The 21,176-nt window shown below is 43.1% G+C and overlaps 1 protein-coding gene across 2 annotated transcripts in view; it reads left to right on the forward strand.

The window, feature by feature from the left end:
* The window catches only part of ACVR1 (activin A receptor type 1), a 1,150,873-nt gene that overhangs the window by 951,435 nt on the left and 178,262 nt on the right, over positions 1-21,176 (forward strand). The gene's annotated exons all lie outside the window — the stretch shown is intronic.

The following is a 21,176-nucleotide window of genomic DNA, read 5'->3' on the forward strand; positions in this document are numbered from 1 at the left end:
TTTTTATGTATTTTACTGGAAAAAAAATCCTGTTTATAAGCTAGATGCCAGGCAGCACTTTGGATATACCCTGACAATTCATGTAGTGTTTTATTTGTAAGCTCATGGTTTGCTGCATTGCTGTAAGGAATAGATACTGTAACTGCTTTTGAGAACATGATTTCTGGTTGATCACATATAAGTAGACTTGGCAGATATAATTTATTTTAATGTTTGATGAGAAAAAGGCCAGAAGAAGCAAACAAGGCTGATTCTAGTGGCTTTTCTGTAGGTGGGCCAACTGTGGTTCTTTCATTTAGTCCAGCTGTGTAAAGAAGGACCACTATGGCTCCTGTAAACTTGCTCCATTCTGACTTGGGAAGAAGGGCCAGAGGTGTGCCCAAGATCGTCAGCTTAGCAGCTTGGATAATATCAGTTGGATACCCTTTAAGGAGCACTTTTCAGTAGATGTACAGCATTTTATGCAGGAACCTAGAAAGTCTAGCACTGGACAAGCTTATGGCCAAGTTTACGGTATTGTCCTTGTGATTTAGCCTTTTGGGCATTTTACCTGCAGAAGCTAAAATTTCAGAAGGCTTGCAGTGCCTAGAGATCTCAAGCCAGATGGACCTATGCCTGTGTTAAGGTGCACCTATTTGCTTTTGTAGTATCATTCTCCATGGGCCCTTCCTTGTCCACTCATACTTTAATGAAGCCATTCCTAAAAGGGAATCTTGCGATTCAAGCCTCTTGGGAAACAATACCAACTCTATAGGACTTTAACTACATACTGGAAATATTAATTCTAACCCACTTTCAACCCAGCATTTCAATGGCACTAAAAATCTTTTTTTTTTTTTTTTTTTTTGTGGCATACCCTGGTTCTGATGGTATTACCTCAGCCACAAGGATTTCTGACCTTCAGTCTCTAATGCACAATGAGCCATACACCATCATTCATACTGACTGGAGTAGCCTTTCGCTTAACTGTTCTTTCATGCTCAAGGTGGTATCCCAGTTGGTACTTAACCAGGTTGTGTACAGCTGTCTGTCTTCTGTACCAGACCCCAGAATAAGGGTGGGAGGAAACTACCCTTACTTAGATGTACATGGGCAGGCAAACTGACGAACATTTTGTGTCCTCCTTACCAGGCTGATAGGATAGGCTGCTGCCCAAGTAAACAGTCACCATGGTTAACTAAGTGCATAACCTTTTTTAAGGAAAATTTGTTTTATTATTATTATTATTACAGTCTTGCAGGGATGCTGTAACTACCAGCACCTCAAGGGGAACACTTAACTGCTTTAGTACTCCCCCTATGGGTAAAGAATCATAGTACAGCAGTGATCCATGCAGTGAACATAGTATTTATGTGTGAGTACATATACCTTAACAGCAGATATTCAAGAAGTAGGGATCACTATTGCAGTATAAGCAGCTATCCACCCCACCACTAGATTATTGGCCATCTCCCCTCTGTTGTGAGTAGCAGTAACTTGGAGAAGGCAATAAAACCAGCATACACCCCACCCCTGAGTATCCCAAGAGATACAAAATATGGTACCCAATTTGTTAGGATCTAAGAAATTTACAGTCTGAGAAGGGTACATTATTTGCCCCTACTTTGGTGCACTTTTATCATCAGCCTTTCTATCAAACAAGAACTGAAAACAGTAGGCTGCACTCTGTGTTAGCCATAACCTGGATTGATGACCTAGGCTAGAGCTGAAATCTAGCTGTGCATATATTTGTGAATTGTGGCAGTCAGACTGGAAAGGTGAATGTGTGCATATGGTTAATTTACAAAGAGTTGCTTTGTACTGCAGAGGTTATCCTGCTTCTTGAACAAGTACAGTTATAATGAGTGTCACTTATGTTTAAAAAGGTCTACAGAGTAGCTCTTTTCTAAACAGTGTCCAGCACCTGTGATAAACTGTAGCGCCTTGCTTTCCTGGACTTGGTCAGAGCCTGTTCTACAGATCTGAACACAGACCTAACCAGCTTTGCATCAAGAGCAGATGCCCCCTTTGTCCATCCTTTGTAACAGCTTTGGCTTAAGGACCTGTGGAGTCAAGGTAGGTGCAGGAGACTTTGGGAAGCTTGGCATTTTAAGCCTTGTCAGGTCAGCTGAAAACAAATGACTGAGGACTGCAGACAAAAAGAAAACTTTATTTATTACATGTTTTGTTTTCATAGAAGTAACTGTTCAAGTATATAAACAAATGATAATGTGGGATCAGCTTTCTTACTGTTTGATTTGTATTTTCATAATGTACCCTCCCCAGAGTCACCTTCTAATTCAGATATTCATCAGTCAGTCAACTTTGTGAAACAGGCACTGTAGTCTAAGCTCCTATTCTTGTGTTGTTTTGTTAGCACTTAAACACCATTTTCACTTACAAAATGGGTACCGTACCCCAAACTCCATGCATGTCCTGCCCATTTCCCTTGCCCATCCCTGTGCTGCTTTTGGTTTTACCTGTCTTGGCATTTGTGCCCCCGTATACTATTGTGTTTACCTCCTTCCGTCCATGAGAAGATTTCTCATTTCCAAGTTTGTCCTGTCTAATCTCACTGCGGAAATAGTTCTCACTGCCAACTCATTTGCTGGAGTCTGACACCTGTCCATCTAACATTCCTTGAGTGAGTCTGCAATCACTAGAACGCCTCCCTCCCTTTCCTTACCTGCCATCCGTGTTGCATTCCTTCCCAAGTTATCTGCTCTTTCTGTCCTTTTCCTAGGCTGTCCTTCTGTCTTCACTACTTGTAAAGTGGTGTCATTTCCCAGTAGTCCTTTTTCTGTCAAACCTACCAGAAAGTCTTGGTCCTTCTGACCTTTCTTCCTGCATTGTCCTTGATCCTTCTGACCTTTCTTCCTGCATTGTCCTTGGTCCTTCTGACCTTTCTTCCTGCATTGTCCTTGGTCCTTCTGATTTTTCTTCCTGCATTGTCCTTGGTCCTTCTGACCTTTCTTCCTGCATTGTCCTTGATCCTTCTGACCTTTCTTCCTGCATTGTCCTTGGTCCTTCTGACCTTTCTTCCTGCATTGTCCTTGATCCTTCTGACCTTTCTTCCTGCATTGTCCTTGGTCCTTCTGATTTTTCTTCCTGCATTGTCCTTGGTCCTTCTGATTTTTCTTCCTGCATTGTCCTTGGTCCTTCTGACCTTTCTTCCTGCATTGTCCACAACCAGCCCCTCTCCTTCTGCACATTCTCCTCATGCTTCCTTCTATTCTTCCTCCTCTTTAGGCCTCTTCCATTTGACATCTGGCACATTTCATGTGTACTCTCCTGTTTTGCCACCTTCCTTTTCTGTCCACTTTGTCTTGAGCTGTTGCCCCGATGTTACACCCCACTTTACCTAACTACTAAGACTTTAACATCCTAAGCTTTTGGCAGGCTTTGGACCTACCTTTACTCCACAGATCCTTAAACATTTTACATAACAAGCTTTCCACAGGCTTTACGGTGGTTATGGATGATGCAGTGGTGCAGCGGTATGTGTCATTGCCTCACAGCAAAAGGTTCTCTGGATGTTCTTCGTGTTTCACTGTTGCAGTCATTACATTTGGCTAATCTGCTGGCAGGTTGCCTCAGTCGGCCTGATTAACAAAGTCTTGGGTCCTGCGTCGGTTGCTGTCCCTTCTTCCATGATGTCAGGTCATCAGGGGTATAAAACATACAGCTGACACCATTATGTCAGTCTTTCTTGCCGCGCAGTGCCCGAAGCAGAAGCAGTTCGCAAGTGCCGGTCGGCCGATTCCTGAAATTTTCATTTTTGAGTTTCAGAACCGAAGTCTTCAACTAAAAGCTAAGTACCCCACTGGGGAAACTTTCTTGCTCCTTACCGATGTCAGTTGTTGTGTCTTTTGGCTTTTCCCGGTTGGGGGTCGCCACAGCGGAACTCTGGTCCGCTAATGATTGGCAGTAGATTTTTGTGTGCCGAGTTGCCAGCTCTGACGCACAACCTTCAATGAAGGTACGCCCATTCACGTATGTCTCCACACAGAAGATGCTCTAGCTGAGAATCGAACAGGACAACATCATACTGTGAGGCGTACCGATGTCAGTAAAAGTTAATAATTGTATTACTTGTGGGAAGCAAATACCTCATAAGGATTTTCATTTGTACTGTATTCCTTGCCTAGGCCCTGACCACAACATGCCTTGCTGTCGGTTTTGTGCTAAATTTAATCAACGCACTATTAAACATCGGTATATTTTTGCTTCAAGATTTAAGAAATGTCGTCGGTTAGCAGTCCGACTACCAGAATACCTAAAAAATGCAAAGAAAAAGACAGAGACAGACCATCGAGGTCCAAAACCAACGACGAAGCATCTCCTAAGCCAGTCACCAGTTCACCGGTACTCAGTGAGGCACTTTTAAGTATTGAACCCGCGGATGTCTCTACCTTACATGGGTCCAGAGCCGCTGAGCAGGCACCATCTTCTGAGGGTGTTTTCAGGCCTAAAGATTTGTATATTAAACCGATGCCATCTTCAAAACTAAGGCCAAAACCTACTTCTATGTCTAAAAAACCCAACGCTTGGTCCATGTGTACAGGCCCCAATGCCTAAAAAATAAATGGTCAAAGTGGCTGAGGATTTAATTACCTTGATCAGGGGTACCCACCCCCCTCCTGCTAAGAGGCCTAGGCAAGGCACTGACTATGAATCTTCAGATCAGGTTTATATTTCTTCTGATGCCTCTTCTGATCAGGAATTATCTATACCCACTTATGAGGACTCTGATGCAGAAGACTCCATCCCTTCTGCTTCTCCTCCTGAGGATTTTTCTTTTGGAGAAACTTTGCATACCTTAAGGGAACACTTTCACTGGGGGAGTCAGGATTTCTCAGAATCTAAAAAGAGACTTAGGAATTTTCTTCTACTTCCTCAGCATAGGCCTTTGGCTATACCTCCTGTTCTAGACATTGTTGATGATGTTTTCTCAGAATCCAGTATGACTCCTGATTCCCTGCTTCTGGCTCCTAGTAAGCCAGACAGATACTACAGGGTTCCTGATTCCCACAAATTCCTTTTCAAAAACCCTACTGCTGACCCTGAAACCATTTCTCAGGGTCCCAAGGGCATTAATCCTACCCCTTCTGATAGAGATTCCAGGGCACTGGATAGATGGGGTAAGAAGGTTTACACGTCTGGAACCTTGGCAATCAGAGCTTTGTTTGTTTGTCGTTCGGCTTTTCCCAGTAAGTGGTCGCTACAGTGGAACTCCGGTCTGCTAATGATTGGCAATAGATTTTTACGAAATGCCGAGGTGCCAGCTCGACACCCAACCTTCGACAAAGGCACGCCCATTTACGCACGCATGTCTTTTGAACACTACCCAACCGTGGGGAGGACATGCAGACTCCACAGAGAAGGCACTCCCAAGCCCAGCCAAGAATTGAACGTGAGAACCTCTTGCTGTGAGGTAACAATGCTACCGCCGTACCACCGCAGCATATTTAAACTGTCGATTTCATATGCTTAAATATCAACAGCATGTCATGGCTTTACTTAAACAGAAAATTATGTTGATTTCTGACTGTGTGGAAAATAGAGTTGCAGGATTTATTGCATTCAGCTGAACAAGTTGGAAAACATACTTTGCAATGTGGTTTTGATTCCTTGGAGGCCTCTTGCAGGGCTGCTGTAACTTAATCTGTGATAAGAAGGCATGCTTGGCTCAAGGAGCCTGACCATGTTAAAGCAAAATTGTTGGATGCTCCTTTACAACAGGACAGTCTATTTGGTAATAAGGCTGAAGAAGTTTTGAAAAAGATGGAAGATAAAGCTAAATCTATGCAAACTGAAAGATTTCCTACAAGTGCAGCCACCCAGGTTTAGTAGGTACTGGCCTACTAAGAACTGGTCCTTTCCAGTACCCACTAGAGCTGCTCAGGTCAAACCCAGGCATTCCAAAGGCTCCAGGTTTTAGTCGCAAGGAACTTTTAGAACAAAGCAATGGGGTGTCTCTACCTCCAAATCTGGAAGCAACAAGGCACCTTCCTGTGGTAAACAGTCTCAATGACTTTCCACTGCAATTACCAAGCACTTATCTTTTGGCCGCCCCTTTGGGGGGAAAACTGTCACTTCATGCACGAAACTGGCAACTGATTACCCAGGACAAATGGGTTTTAAATATAGTATCCCAGGGATACAGATTTCATTTCCACATGTTGCCAATCCCAAACAGATGGCCAGATCTGCCTCCAAATCAGTGGGCAGAGGCCCAGAAACAAGTCATGTCCCTCATGAAGATGGGGGCTATTCAACCAGTACCAGAAAAGGAAAAGGGACAAGGTTTTTATTCAAGACTTTTCCTGGTACCCAGAAAAGACAAATCTTGGCTTCCAATTCTGGACTTATCCATTCTAAATACATTTCTGGACATTCCAAAATTCAAGATGCTGAGTCTTCAACAGTTACTACCTATGCTAGGCAAGGATGCCTGGTTGGTAACTATAGACTTGAGGCTTACCTGCATATCCCAATAAGGGAATATAGTAGAAGATACCTCCACTTCAAAGCAGGCTATTTGTATTACCAGTTCTCTGCACTGCCCTTTGGCTTATCTACTGTGCCCAGGGTCTTCACAAAGTGTCTGGCACCAGTAATTGCATTTTGCAGGCAAAGAAGTATTCAGATTTGTCCATACTTGGACAATTGTCTAATTCAGGCAGAAAATAAGGACACTCTTCTAAAACATCTGGCATTTGTAAAAAAGCTTCTAACTTGTCTAGGGTACACCATAAACGAAAAGGAATCACAACTGGTACCCTCTCAAATAATTACATTCCTGTTTGCAAGCTTGAATACAACTGCCCAGATGACTTACCTTACGCCAGAAAAACAAATTCAATTGATGACTTACTTGAAACAGGTGGCCACAAAGACCCAGCTATCTGCAAGACAAATTCTTCAGGCCTTGGGGTTCATGGCCTCCTGCATTCTTCTAATTCCATATGCAAGACTGCATATGAGTAAACTTCAATGGTACCTAAAAAACTTATGGAGTCAACATTGTCACAGCCTGGAAACAATGATTCCTATAATTTCTTGCTTGCAACTAGAGTTCCTATGGTGGGCAGAGGCCTGCCACCAAAAGAAGGGACGGTCATTCATTCCACTCCTGCCACCCAAACCCTGACTACAGACTCATCAGACTATGCTTGGGGGGTGCATCTGGCAGGGTGATGCATTCAGGACCAATGGAACCCAAATCAAATGCACCTACATATCAATCGGAAAGAGACGCTAGCTGTACAGAATGCTCTGACAGCCTTCATGGACTATCTTCATCCAGGACAACTACTGATAAAGACAGACAACACCACAGTTATGTGGTACATAAACAAGCAGGGGGGTACACATTCCTACCCCCTTTGCAGACTAGCCATGGCATTGTGGAACATGGCCTTAACTTATCAAATACATCTACAAGCTCAATTCCTGCCAGGAAAGCAAAATACTCTGGCAGACGAACTAAGCAGAAATCTTATGGACCCACATGAATGGAAACTGGATCCACAAATCTTCAGCATGTTGACACGCAAATGGGGGAGCCGATACATAGATCTGTTTGCCTCACCCCAAAGCTATCAGTTGGACAAATTCTGCACAAGAATTTATCACAAAAAAGCTTGGAGAGTGGATGCTCTATCCTTCAGCTGGAAAAAACTATCAGTCTATGCCTTTCCCCCTCTGCCTCTTCTCTCCAAGGTCTTACTAAAATTCAGACAGGAAAAAACAAAAATGATTCTGATTGCTCCAGACTGGCCTCGCCAACACTGGTATCTGCTCCTGCGCAATATGTAGCACCTTCCTCCTGCCTCAGACACCTTACCTACTGTCTCAGCAGAACTATCAGATTCTACACTCAGCTCCAAACTATTAATCTTGCAGCATGGCTGATCAACTAATTTCACCAGTTACATCTCTCAGCAAACCTGTGATGGATGTCATTTTGGAGGCTAGAAGGCCTAGTACTAGAAAATCTTATGCTGACAAATGGAAAAGATTCTGTGCCTGGAACCAAGCACAAGGAATAAGCACAGCAATGCCCAATATTCCTCAGATTCTGCAGTACTTAACTGAGATGCTTCACAAGGGCCTTTTTCTTCCATAAAAATCCATGCCTCTGCCATTTCTGCTCATTACAACACAGAGCCTCGCCTCTTTTCTCATCCTCTGCTAAAGCAGTACCTCAGAGGGGCCAAAAATTGAAGACCTCCCAGGAGAGCACCAACTCCTGCATGGGACCTCAATTTTGTTTTGGAAAAACTCACTCTACCTCCTTTTGAGCCAGCTGCTACTGCAGACCTAAAATTTCTCTCTTGGAAAACAGCTTTTCTTTTAGCAGTCACTTCCACTAGAAGGATTTCAGAACTACAGGCTTTTATGGTAGTGGAGCCTTTCATAATTTTTTACCCAGACAGGGTGGCTCTCAGGACCAATCCATCCTTTATGCCTAAGGTGGTATCTAGTATGGCCCTTAATCAGACCATTCATCTGCCAACTTTCTTCCCAAATTCACAGAACAAGGGTGAGCGGATTCTGCATTCATTGGATGTACACAGACAACTAAGATTCTACTTAAACAGGACTAAATCTCTAAGAAAATCTGAACAATTACTGGTGGCATTTGCTGCAGGGGCAGAGGTAAAGGCTATTTCAAAGCAGACTGTTTCCAAATGGATAAGCCATTGTATTAGTTTCTGCTATATGCACCATGGTAAACCTGTCCCCAAGGGGATCAGATCTCATTCCACCAGGGCTGCATCTACTTCTACAGCCTTTCTCAGAGGGGTTCCTACCAGAGACATTCTAGAAGCTGCTACCTGGAGCTCAGGTCGTACGTTCACCAAACATTACCATTTACCTGTCTTCTGTCCTGCAGGGCCTTATAGCTGCTCCTAATGCTGTATAAATCCATCCTCCCAACCATAGCTTTGGGATTCTACCCAAATGTAATGACTGCAACAGTGAATACACTCGAACATCTACATTTATGGTAAGTGTACACAACTGTACTTTCTGTTCTTAGCTGGGGTCCCTTCTGTGCGGAGTCTGCATGTCCTCCCTGCATTCATGTGGGTTTCCTCTGGGTGCTCCAGTTTCCTCCCATGTTACAAAGACATGCATCTGGGGTGTTTTTCCCCAGGCCTCAGCTGAAAATTGTCTCATTCCAAGTTGGACTTTCCTGGTAAACAAATGTTAAATAAAATAAATTTACACCCGCTTTACTCCATACATTCCTCAAATCTCTTTCCTGTTTTGCTCGATGCTTTTCTATTTGAACTATTATGATGCATGTTATTTTAATGTTTTACACTGATTTTGCTACTAAAATACTTTGAGTGATCACATTGCGATATTGCCATAGGTGTGTTGTTTGCAGTACTGAAGTAAATTTGTTTGAGTGTTTTGAATTTTTTTCCCATTTTGCTCTTAGTATTTATATTTTCTGTACTAAAATAAATGTTTTAAATATATTTTTGAATTACTTCTCTCCCATTTAAGAGTTATTTCAGGATGCTGTTCATTAGTTCGATAATTCAATGTTAGTTTGTTGCTTTTTTTTCCCCCCATTTCCTCACTTGTTAAACTGTTTGTATTCCAACTGATATATGAAAAAAAAACAGCAGGTATATCACAGACCATTTATAAAAATCAAATATTTTGTTTACTGCCTTTGACTGGAAATTGTTAAAGGACCTACCTGACAAATGCCTTTTCTAACACTTTCACTGAGGGAGCTTTGAGTTAGTTAAGTGATTGTCTCCATTTCAAAGCAAGTGAGTGGAAACTGTCAGTCAAAGCCAGGAGTGCTGGCAATAGCTAATGTATAGCTTATTATCTTCTTACCTGCTGAGATATACTGACTGTAAAGCATTCAGTGGTTATCAAAACTAAGCAGCAATATTTACTTCCAGCTGCACAGTGATGGAATGTTGATGTGATTTTTTTTGAACTGTAGTATCTTTGGTGTTTTGGTGTAATATGATTTCATAGGGAGAAAATTCTTATCTCAGCAGTGCTCTTTATTTAATGTTTGCAGAAAGTATGTGGCAGGCATAATGGATGTAGTGTTGCGTGTAAATAATGAACTCAATGCACATTTATCACTCGAGGCTTTCCTGCATGCATTCGATGCTAGCTAGCTTTCAAGTTCATAGTGTTAAGGTAAAACTGCCATTATTGATTGAAAAGGCTATAGTCCGAGAGTTTTCTACCTTTCCTTCTGTGACACAAGTTCTGAGATTGGCAATTATGTTGCCCGAGTATCAACAAAGGATGTAAAATTACCTTACCTGCTCTCAGAAACCTTTAATCTGGACCATGGGAGGAACTATTGCTGCCTCTGGAATAGTAATGCAAGATGAGAATAAGTGGACTTGAAAACTTTTAAAGTACAGAGGGCCCAGTTTATTTATAGTGCAGCATACAGCAGGAAGTATGTTCTGTTTTTAATGATGTATAAAAGTTGGTAGATTACTTCATTGATACACTGCAAGTATATTGTAAATGTCATGTAACCGTGATGTAACCATGGCAGAAGACAATGTTGCATGAAGTAGAATGACAGACTGCACTGCACATGCTCAGTTTGTGTGTTTTGAACCTGTGATTGCTATGAACAGTTAAGACCAAATTTGTAGGTAAAGTACATAATGGCCAACTAGATTGTACTTTGAGAGGACTTTGAAACTGACGTGCAGCCATTGAAATTCTCATTTTTCATTACCTGAATCCTGATTTGATTAAAAAAAATGTCACTGTCTGTATCCAGAAAAGTCCTTCTCCCTGTGACTTTCTGTAGTACCCTCTATACCCTGGTTTGGAAGGGCACACCTTATTCTTATTTGTTTCCCACGGAATCCGCTTTGTTCCACCTAGTTATCCCAGATCCCAAAAAGCACATCCTTTCACTGCAATAAATAGATAATGTATATAAAATCTAAATCAGCCAAGCTGCCCAAGTACCAACGTACACATCACAGAAGTGGGATACTGCAACCATGAGTCCTTACACAGTTCCCTCATCACAGCCCAAGTGCCAACGTACACATCACAGAAGTGTGATACTGCAACCGTGAGTCCTTACACAGTGTTCCCTCATCACAACCCAAGTACCAACGTACACATCACAGAAGTGTGATACTGCAACCATGAGTCCTTACACAGTGTTCCCTCATCACAGCCCAAGTACCAGCGTACACATCACAGAAGTGTGATACTGCAACCGTGAGTCTTTACACAGTGTTCCCTCATCACAGCCCAAGTACCAGCGTACACATCACAGAAGTGTGATACTGCAACCATGAGTCCTTACACAGTGTTCCCTCATCACAGCCCAAGTACCAACGTACACATCACAGAAGTGTGATACTGCAACCATGAGTCCTTACACAGTATTCCCTCATCACAGTAGTTTAATAGTATTCCTGGCTACTGATGCCAGACAAAGTGTGAGGTCATCCTGCCCATCTGCCAAGATGCAGTCAAATGATGGGTGAACGAACATCTCTTATGATGACATGTGCCCTTAATATTGAATACTGGGGGCATTTTGCTATTGACACTGCCTGTCTAGCACTGCAAACGTGATGCATAACTTTAGTTTTAGTGAAAACTTCTTCCATACTCTTTCCAGATGATGTTTCCTTTGAAATTCCAGTATGTAATATTGCAATGTGATCACTCTAAAAGTATTTTAGTGAGCAAAATCAGTGTAAAACATTAAAATAACATGCATCATAATAGTTCAAATAGAAAAGCATTTTTGGATAGTGGAAAGCTATTTCACTGTCATCACTTGAAGCCTATTGCTTTTGTGCAAACTTACCAACACTAACTTGAGACTTAATCATGCTTTTTTTTAATAGAAGCAGTGTTTCCCAGGAAGGGCTACTGATACGTCTTTAGTGAATGCACCCCTTCCCTGTATTCGTATTATGATGCCACCATCAAATTAGTAATCTGTTGCTAAGATCAGAGTTAATGATGACTCTTCCAATGAGCCAGCTAACATTAAATTATAAGAGCATAAGGCCAAATAAGGCTCCCTTCAAAAAAGATGGCCGGGCAGCAGTCATACTAGTGTTGTGAAAATGGGTTCCTATCGCGTGATCGAAAATTGTAAACGGCGAACATGTATTGAGCAAACCCGATTGGTTGAAACGTCACGCGTGTAACATGGAAATTGCTGTAGGGAATATTTTCCCTTTACTTCAATGCAGTGTGATCTCTGAGTAGGAATATTTAAGTAGCGGTGGCGTGGGGGGCACAACTCCCCACATGGGGGGGTGCAGGGGGGCTTGCTCCCCTGCCTACAGCGTTTAGGTAAGTATAGTTTTTTATTTTTATTTTTTTATTATATTTTCGAAATTTCAAACATAGGTTCATATGGTGTCGACCATATGGTGTTCGAGGCCCAGCGCTTCCTGGAATTCATCAACTCAAATGCCCTGGATCTGCTGGTAAACTCCCCTACCAGAGGTGAAAACATATTGGTCCTGGTCATCACCAACATGGGTGACAGGTGTTCCACACCGGAGGTCATCCTGTCACTGGTTAGATCAGACCGTAAACTAATCACTCTGGTTGTCCACACCCCATCACCACCCCTAACTAAGGAAACCACAGTAAAAAAACTTTTATAAAGTAAACTTCACCTTACTTAAGACAGAGGTGGTAAGTTTCACAGCCTCCACGCTAAAGGATAACGCTGCCCAAGATGCAGAAACCTTTACAAATGCACTCTATGAGCACCTACAAGGATGCATGGATTGTGCCATCCCTAGCAAAACCAAGACTCACTCCTCTAAGAGAAGGAAACCAGTTTGGTGGACCCCTGCCATAAACAGGCTATACAACAGGAGGAGGAAACTAGTTCAGAAAAAAAGCAAATCCCAAGAAGGAAAGACATCCCTGATCAGTATCAGTAAGAAACTAAGGTCCCTCATGAAATCATCCAAGGCTAACTTCGAAAGAAAAATAACCAAGGATTCAAAAGATAACCACAAAGCCTTCTTTAACTATGTTAAGAATCTAAGTGGCAACTCACAGATATGCAATGAACTAGTGCAAAATAGCACAAAATATACTGAACCTACTGATATTGCCAGCATCCTGGCAGATAGATTCAGTGCAAACTTCACCCCTCTCTCACCTCCAAAAGGGCCCACAATAGTACCGGAAAAGTGTAGTGTCCCAAAAATCACAGACGCACAGGTGAAAACAGCCCTTTCAAAAGCCAAAAAGACAGCGTCAATGGGACCAGATGGTGTCCCAGGCTGCGTCTTGCATGAACTGCAGAATGAACTAACTCCCCACCTAAACATGCTGTTCAACCTCAGCCTCTCTACAGGGTACGTGCCCATAGAATGGCACACAGCAATGGTTATTCCTCTCCACAAAGGAGGGGCCACAACTGACCGTGGTAACTATCACCCCATAAGCCTGACTAGCCTTGTCTGCAAGGCTATGGAGCACATCATCATGGAACTCATTAACAAAGACATTGGGAACCTCCAAACACTTGACCCGACCCAGTTTGGCTTTGTTAAAGGCAGATCATGCCTACTAAACCTGGTTGACTTCTTCGAGACAGTCACCAAGGCCATAGACTAGGGAAAGGTGGTTCCCACAGCCTACCTTGACCTCGCCAAGGCTTTCGACACCATTTCCCACTCAGGTATTACAGAAAAACTCACCAGCCTGAACATAAACCCCTACATCACGAGATGGGTTGCCAACTGGCTTACAGACAGAACTCACACGGTAAGAATAGCAGGCTCCAGGTCCAACTCTAAACCAGTCACAAGTGGTGTCCCACAAGGCTCCATCCTGGGACCCCCTACTGTTCGGCATTTACTTCTCAGAGGTACAGGCAAACACAGGAGGACTATGGCTAACCAAGTTTGCCGATTACTGCAAACTGGGAGCCATAACTGACTCTCCGGCTGACACGGACATCCTCCAAAAGGGCCTTACTGAGACGGACACCTGGTGTCAAAGTCATTGCCTCAAGCTAAATGCCAAAAAATGCATAGTCATCCCGTTTGGGAAAAACAAAACACCCACGAATTACCACGTAGGTGGCAGCCCCCTTAATATAGAAGAGGTAATAAGAGATCTGGGGACCCAGGTAGATAGTAATCTCTCCTTTGACAATCATATTGCCAAAGTAGTTAGGAAATCCTTCTATGTGGCCCATCTAATTACTAAAGGGTTTGCATCTAGAAATAGAGGTTATAGTGCCCCTCTACTCATCACTCAATCATAGTGTACAATGCCCCATTTGGGATGTACCTCACAAGACACTTCCAACAGCTGGAAAGACCACAAAAGTACCTCACCAAGAGGATTACTGGCCTCAAACATATGTCCTATGCAGCCCGACTGAAAAAAACTCTGGCTGTACTCTGTGGCATACCGCTTACTCAGAGGTGATCTCTGCCTGACTTACAAAGCCATGTCCAACTCAGAATTGATGGACATGCTCCACCTAAAGAAATCCAGGTCACTGCGAGCCATGCGCTCTAGTGAGCTAAACCTCGCCACAACAATAAATAGAACAAGCTGGAGGGATAGATTCCTGTCACAGAGACTCCCCATGCTTTGGAACAAAATTCCAAACTGCATTAGGCAGAGCCCCTCACTAACACTTTTCAAGAGAAACCTTGACGAGTGGATGGGTAACAGAATGTACACCCCTAGGTTCACTTCATTGGCTCTGCTTGACAGAGGATCAGTTAATTAATCAATGGGGTGGCGAAAGCCGACACACTCTGGCTAGGCTTATAAATGCCCTTGGGCAGATAGCATAGTACCTACCTATGAACCTATGTTTGAAACTTTCGAAAATATAATATAGACCCATGAAAATAACATTCAGTAGTAAAATAAAACATCATCTACATGCTTTTATGGGTGAAGAAACAAAAACTATTTACTTTTAAAAAGCTCTGCTTAGACATACAAGACTGTATTCAGGTATACAGGGAAATGAAAGAAATGATTTGTACAGATATATTGATGACAGAAGAGGCCTTAACTGTATCTTTTATTTCAAATTATGTATTGTAGATGACAGAGACCTTAGGGTGAAAACAAAGTCAAACAATTCTATGTTACATAAATCCTTATTAAGTTCTTCAGAAGTTAGAATTCTTCCCAAGTCCAAATAATGGCAAATAGCAGGGTATGAGAGGTGTCATAACTCTTTGTGAGACTCATAAATTTCCCTTCATTCGGAAATCTAGTATCTTTTGAAAACTGGTACTCAGATTTAGACTTACTGCTATCATCCAGCAGGCCCCTTCAGAAGAAGCCGTTCTCCTTTTGACACTTGAAACTGTGATTCAGGCTTGCCGTTGTTACCCTGATATTCTGAAATGACCATATTATCAGTTACTATTGGAGGTGTGGGCGCTGACTTAAACCTAACCAATTATGCCTTCCCCATGTACTTGCTTTCATGTCTGGCTTCATGTAAGTGCATAAAAACAAGGTACTGTGTTATCAAAGTTTTTCCTATCAGGACATCTCCCAAGATAACATGATAAAGTGTTACCTGTTTGTCATGTCACCATTGCCAGCCCAAGTGAACCTGGAGAAATGTTATCAGAAAAGCTGTCCCTCCTATGACCCTAATTGGAGTGTGGACTCTCTAGGTAATCACTGCTCCTAAATAACAACTGCAGTCTTGTTAACTATGCTTGTTGCAGTATCCATATTAGCAGTAATGTTTTACCCTCTACAAGGACATTGTGATAATCTAGAGAGGAAGTGCAGTTTCAAGGCAAGCTGCTTTCACTGCAGCAGTGTCCCCTATTACCTCTCTCACATGGTTTTTGTTAACCTCCCTGCCTCTGTAGACTATTGGAGTGTTCATGTCTCAGATGGCTTCATTGGAAATCCCTCACTCCATATCCTTGGTAGGTGCTGGAACCGGTGATGTTCTTTGTGTTTCACTGCTGCAGTCCTAACCATTGAGTTATCCATGCTGTGGTAGCCCTCAGTTGGTCCGATTACCAGAGTCAAGGTTTTGTGCATCGGTAACTATGTACACTACTAGGTAAACCCCCTTCTGTGCAATTGTACCCTTATTGATAAATATAGGTCACCTTTTCTACCAATCTATTCAGCTGAGTCGTATTCCCTGTGTGTCAACCAGATTATTAAATTTTCAATCAAAGTACTGAGTATTTCATATCTAATTATAAAGTTTCCCAGCATATCTGAAATGGTAAATTCACACCCATTCGACCAGCTATGAATGTGTGTTTATTTCTGCAATGAAGCCATCAGCATTATCTTGTTTTCTTCAGCGTTCTTTATACCTTTTTATTCTGGAAATTTCACATATGAACTTAAAACATTATTTTCTAATTCATTTTTTGAAGTTCTGCATCTTGTAATAATTTGTAAGTGTCATTTTTCATTTCTTCTTATAAATGACATTAACTTCTCAGATGTATCCTAGGTTCATAGGTAGGTACTAGGCTATTGACCCAAGGTCCTAAGTAAGCCTAGCTAACAAAGTTCTCTGGCTTACGCCAACCCAAGAAAGTTAATTTCCTGTGCCCCTGTCAAGCAGAGCCACAGAAGTGATCCCTTGGGTGTATTTTCTATTTCCCATCCAGTCATCAAGATTTTTCTTGAGGAGTGTTAATGAGGAACTTTGCTTGATATAGATGGGTAGCTTGTTCCAGAGTATGGGACATCTCTGGGACAGGAATCTATCCCGCCAGCAAGTCCTGTTTATTTTGGTGACAAGGTTTAGGTCCCTAGAGCGTGTAGCTTGGAGAGATTGGGATTTCTTTAGGTGTAGCATGTTCAACAGCTCTGGGTTTGACATAGCTTTATATGTTAGGCAGAGATCACCTCAGAGTAGGCGACATGCTATGGAGTAAAGCTGGAGTTTTTTGAGATTATAAGTGTAGGGCATCTGTTTGAGGCCAGTAATTCTCTTTGTGAGGTACTTCTGTGGACTTTCCAGCTGCTGCAGATGTCTTGTGAGGTACATTCCAAAAGGGGCATTGTACTCTATAATGGATCTAATGAGTGTCGAGTAGAGGGGAACAATGACCTCTTTTTTCCTGGATGAGAATCCTTTTGTGATGAGGTGTGACATGTAGAAGGATTTCCTGACTACTGTGGCAGTGTGATTATCAAAGGAGAGACTACTGTCCACCTGGGTCCCAAGGTCTCTTATCACATATTCAGTGTTAAGAAGACTGCCGCCTATGTGGTAGTTCATGAGTACAGAGTTTTTACCAAAGGGGATAACAATGCACTGTTTGGCATTGAGCTTGAGGCCATGGCTCTGACACCAGGCATCTGTCTCAGTGAGGCCATTCTGTAGGATGTCCACATCATTTGGGGACTCAGCTATGGCTCCTAGTTTGCAGTCATCTGAGAACCTCATTAGCCAGAGGCATTCTGTGTTAGCCTGTACTTCAGAGAAGTATTTATCAAACAGGAGAGGTCCCAGGACTGAACCTTGTGATGCTCCACCTGTCACTGGTTTGAAGTCAGATTTGGAGTCTGCAACTTTTACAGTGTGGGTTCTGTCAGTGAGCCATTTGGCAACCCATCTTGTGACATAGAGATTTATACCTAGTTTAGTGAGTTTAGCTATAATTCCAGAATGTGGGATGGTGTCAAAAGTCTTGGCGAGGTCAAGATAGGCTGTGTGAACCACCTTACCCTTACCTTACATCTATGGCTTTGTTGACTGCTTCAAAGAAGTCAGCCAGGTTCTGGAGGCAAGGTCTGCCTTTCATAAACCCAAACTGGGTGGGGTCCAGAGTTTGGAGGTTACCAATGTCTTTGTTTATGAATTCCATGATGATACGTTCCATGGCCTTGCAGACTAGGCTCGCCAGGCTAATAGGGCGATAGTTCCCAGGGTCACTGGTGACTCCCCCTTTGTGGAGTGAGATAACTGTTGCTGTGCGCCATTCAGTGGGCACAAAGCCTGACATGAGGCTATGACTGAACATGGTGCTTAGGTGGAGAGCCAGTTCATTCTGAAGTTCGTGTAAAACGCAGCCTAGGATGTTGTCCAGTCCCATGGATGCTGTTTTATTGGCTTTAGAGAGTGCTGCTTTTACCTGTGAATTTGTGAATGTTCTTCGTTCCCCATTGCTGCAGTCCTTACTATTGGGGTGTAGTCCGCTGTCCAGTCGGCCCGAATACCAGAGTATAAGGCTGAAGTCGGTCAGGGCGCATTAGACTGACGTCAGTACGTCAGGGTACTAATGCGCATGACCGACGTCATATCCACAGTCTTTTTTGCCGCATGGTCCGATGCAGAAGCAGTTTTGCGAGTGCAGGTTGGCGTTTGAAATATTTCAAACCGGAGTTTCAGACCGAAGCAGAGTTGGCTAAGTACCCGTGGGGAACATTTTGGTTTTTCTTGCCCCAGTATTTAACCGGATGTCAGAAAAAGTGAATAACTGTATTTCTTGTGGGAAACAGATACCTCATAGGGATTACCATACCTTGTGTATACCTTGTTTAGGGCCTGAGCACGACGTTGTTGGTTGCCGCTCTTGTGCTAGGTTTAACAAACGCACTATTAAGAGGAGGTTAGACTGTGCCAGGTTAGTGTTTGGGAAGCGTTGCAATTATAAAATGCCGCCGGATGCTCCGGCCCAAGAAGCGCAAGGACAAAACAGCGAAGCCTAGGGTTGATGAACCGGCAGTCCCGGACGCGGTTCTTTAGAAGGCTCAGTGGAGCCAGAGGTTTTGCCAGGAGTTTCCATGGAGACACAGGCAGAAACTTTACTGTTACAGGATGTGCCTTCTCAGGAGGTAGGCCAGACTGAGGGGCTTCTCAGGTAACTGTACTTCCCTCTCTTCCCAAGGTAGTTAGAGCCTCTCCTTCTGTTGCCAAAACTTCTTTGAGAGGTAGGCCAAGTTCAGCTTCAGTGGGGCTTCTCCTAGCATTTCGGGTTCTGTACCTAAGAAACATATGCTTAAAATGGCAGAAGATTTGATTACTATGATTAGAGGTTCTATGCCCCTCCTGATAAGAGGCCTAGGGTGGAACCGAGTTTGATAGTTTTGAACAGTGTTCAGAGGCTTCTGAGTCTTCTGGAAGATTTGCAGGAGTATCCTACTTATTCTGATTCTGATGTGGATGATTCCACTCCTACAGCTTCTCCTCCTGAGGATTTCTCATTTTCAGAGACTCTGCATTCCATGAGGGAGCACTTTAAATGGGAAGGCCAGGATTACTCTGATTCAGGAAAAGGCTTAGGAATTCTTGTTTTACCCCAGCATAGGCCCTTAGCTATACCTCCTGTGTTGAATGTGGTGGAAGATGTTTTTGCAGAGGCTTCCTGAACCCTGACTCTTTGCCTCCTGCTCCTGTTAAACCTGATAGGTATTATAGGGTGCAAGCTCATAAGTATTTGTTTAAGAGTCCTAGGGGACCCAGAAACTGTTTCTCAGGGGCCTAAAGGTGTTAAGGCCTCTGTGGTTAAAAATCCTGTTCCCACTGATAAAGAGGCAAGGGCTTTGGATAGGTGGGGAAAGAAAGTGTATACTTCTTCCACTCTAGCCATGAGAGCGTTGAATTGTCAGTTTCACATGCTAAAATATCAAAATTATCTCCTTTCACAATTGAAATCTAAGGTGGATGCTTTGGCGGAAGGTATTGAGTGTAAAGAGTTGCTGGATTTGGTTCATGTGTCTGAACAAGTGGGTAAGCATTCTTTGCAATGTGGTTTTGATGCTGTACAGGCCTCCTCGAGGGTGGCTGCCACTAGTTCGGTTCTTCGCAGGCATGCCTGGTTGAGGGATCAGAATTTAGCTGAGCATGTTAAGTCAAGGATTTTGGATGCTCCTTTACAGTCTGATGTGTTGTTTGGTTCGCCTGTGGAAGCAGTTTTAAAGAAAATGGAGGACAAAGCTAAGTCTATGCAAACTGTTAAAGATTTTTTGCAGGTGCAGCCACCGAAATTTAGTAGAAATTGGCCTGCTAAGGGATGGACATATCCTGCTTATGATTCCCAGTCCAGGGGTAGGTCTAGACGTGGTAGGGGCAGGGCTCAAGGTTCTTTTAGGCCTAGAACAGGGAGTTCACCTGCTCAGACTTCTGGTGAGGGCAGGGGTCAGTCCTTTCGTAAACAGACCCAATGACCTGCCTTTTCAGCTGCCAGTAGATTCTCGTCTGGCAGCTCCTTTGGGAGGAAGACTGTCTCTTTTCAAAGAAAATTGGGATTTAATTACTCAAGACAGATGGGTGTTGGATATCATTCACCACGGTTACAGATTTTATTTCCATACAATGCCCCCTTTCAAAGGCATGCCAGACGTTCCTCCTCCACAAAGAAAAGAGGCTCACAAGCAAGTTTCTCAGTTACTCCAGATGGGGCCATTCAGCCAGTCCCTGTATCAGAAAGGGGCCTAGGATTTTATTCTCGCCTGTTCCTAGTACCAAAGAAGGGGAACATGTGGAGACCAATTTTGGATTTATCCCTCCTCAACACTTATCTGGACATTCCCAAGTTCAAGATGTTGACGTTACAACAGCTTTTACCTCTGCTGGGCAAAGATCACTGGATGGTAACTTTAGATCTCAAGGAAGCTTACCTTCATGTGCCTATAAGGCTAAGTTGCAGGAAGTATCTGCGTTTCGAGCTGGAAATTCTCATTATCAGTTCTCTGCATTGCCCTTTGGCTTATCTACTGCGCCCAGAGTATTCACAAAGGTTCTGGCTCCAGTGATAGCTTACTTCAGGCTACAAGGAATTCAAATCTATCCTTACTTGGACGACTGCCTGATTCTGGCTCAAGAAAAGGAAGACCTTCTACAGCATCTGGAATATGTTATAGCAGTGCTAAGATGCCTAGGGTATTCTGTGAACGAAATAAAGTCCAGTCTAGTACCCTCTCAAGACATGTGCTTTCTGGGTGTGAGACTGAATACAGCAGCCCAGATGGCCTTTTTAACCCCGGACAAACAAAAGAGTCTATCACTTTACTTCCATCAACTATCTCATCAGTCCGTGCTGACTGCAAGGACAGTCCTTCAAGCATTAGGGTTCATGGCATCTTGTATTCTGGTGCTTCCCAATGCCAAACTGCATATGAGGAAGCTACAATGGTATATAATAAATGTATGGACACTGCACTGCCAGGATTTGGACACTGTCATTCAAATAATACCTTGC

The sequence above is a fragment of the Protopterus annectens genome, chromosome 6.part0, assembly GCF_019279795.1.
Source record: "Protopterus annectens isolate FY-2018-M chromosome 6.part0, PAN1.0, whole genome shotgun sequence".
NCBI classification, from domain to species: domain Eukaryota; kingdom Metazoa; phylum Chordata; order Ceratodontiformes; family Protopteridae; genus Protopterus; species Protopterus annectens.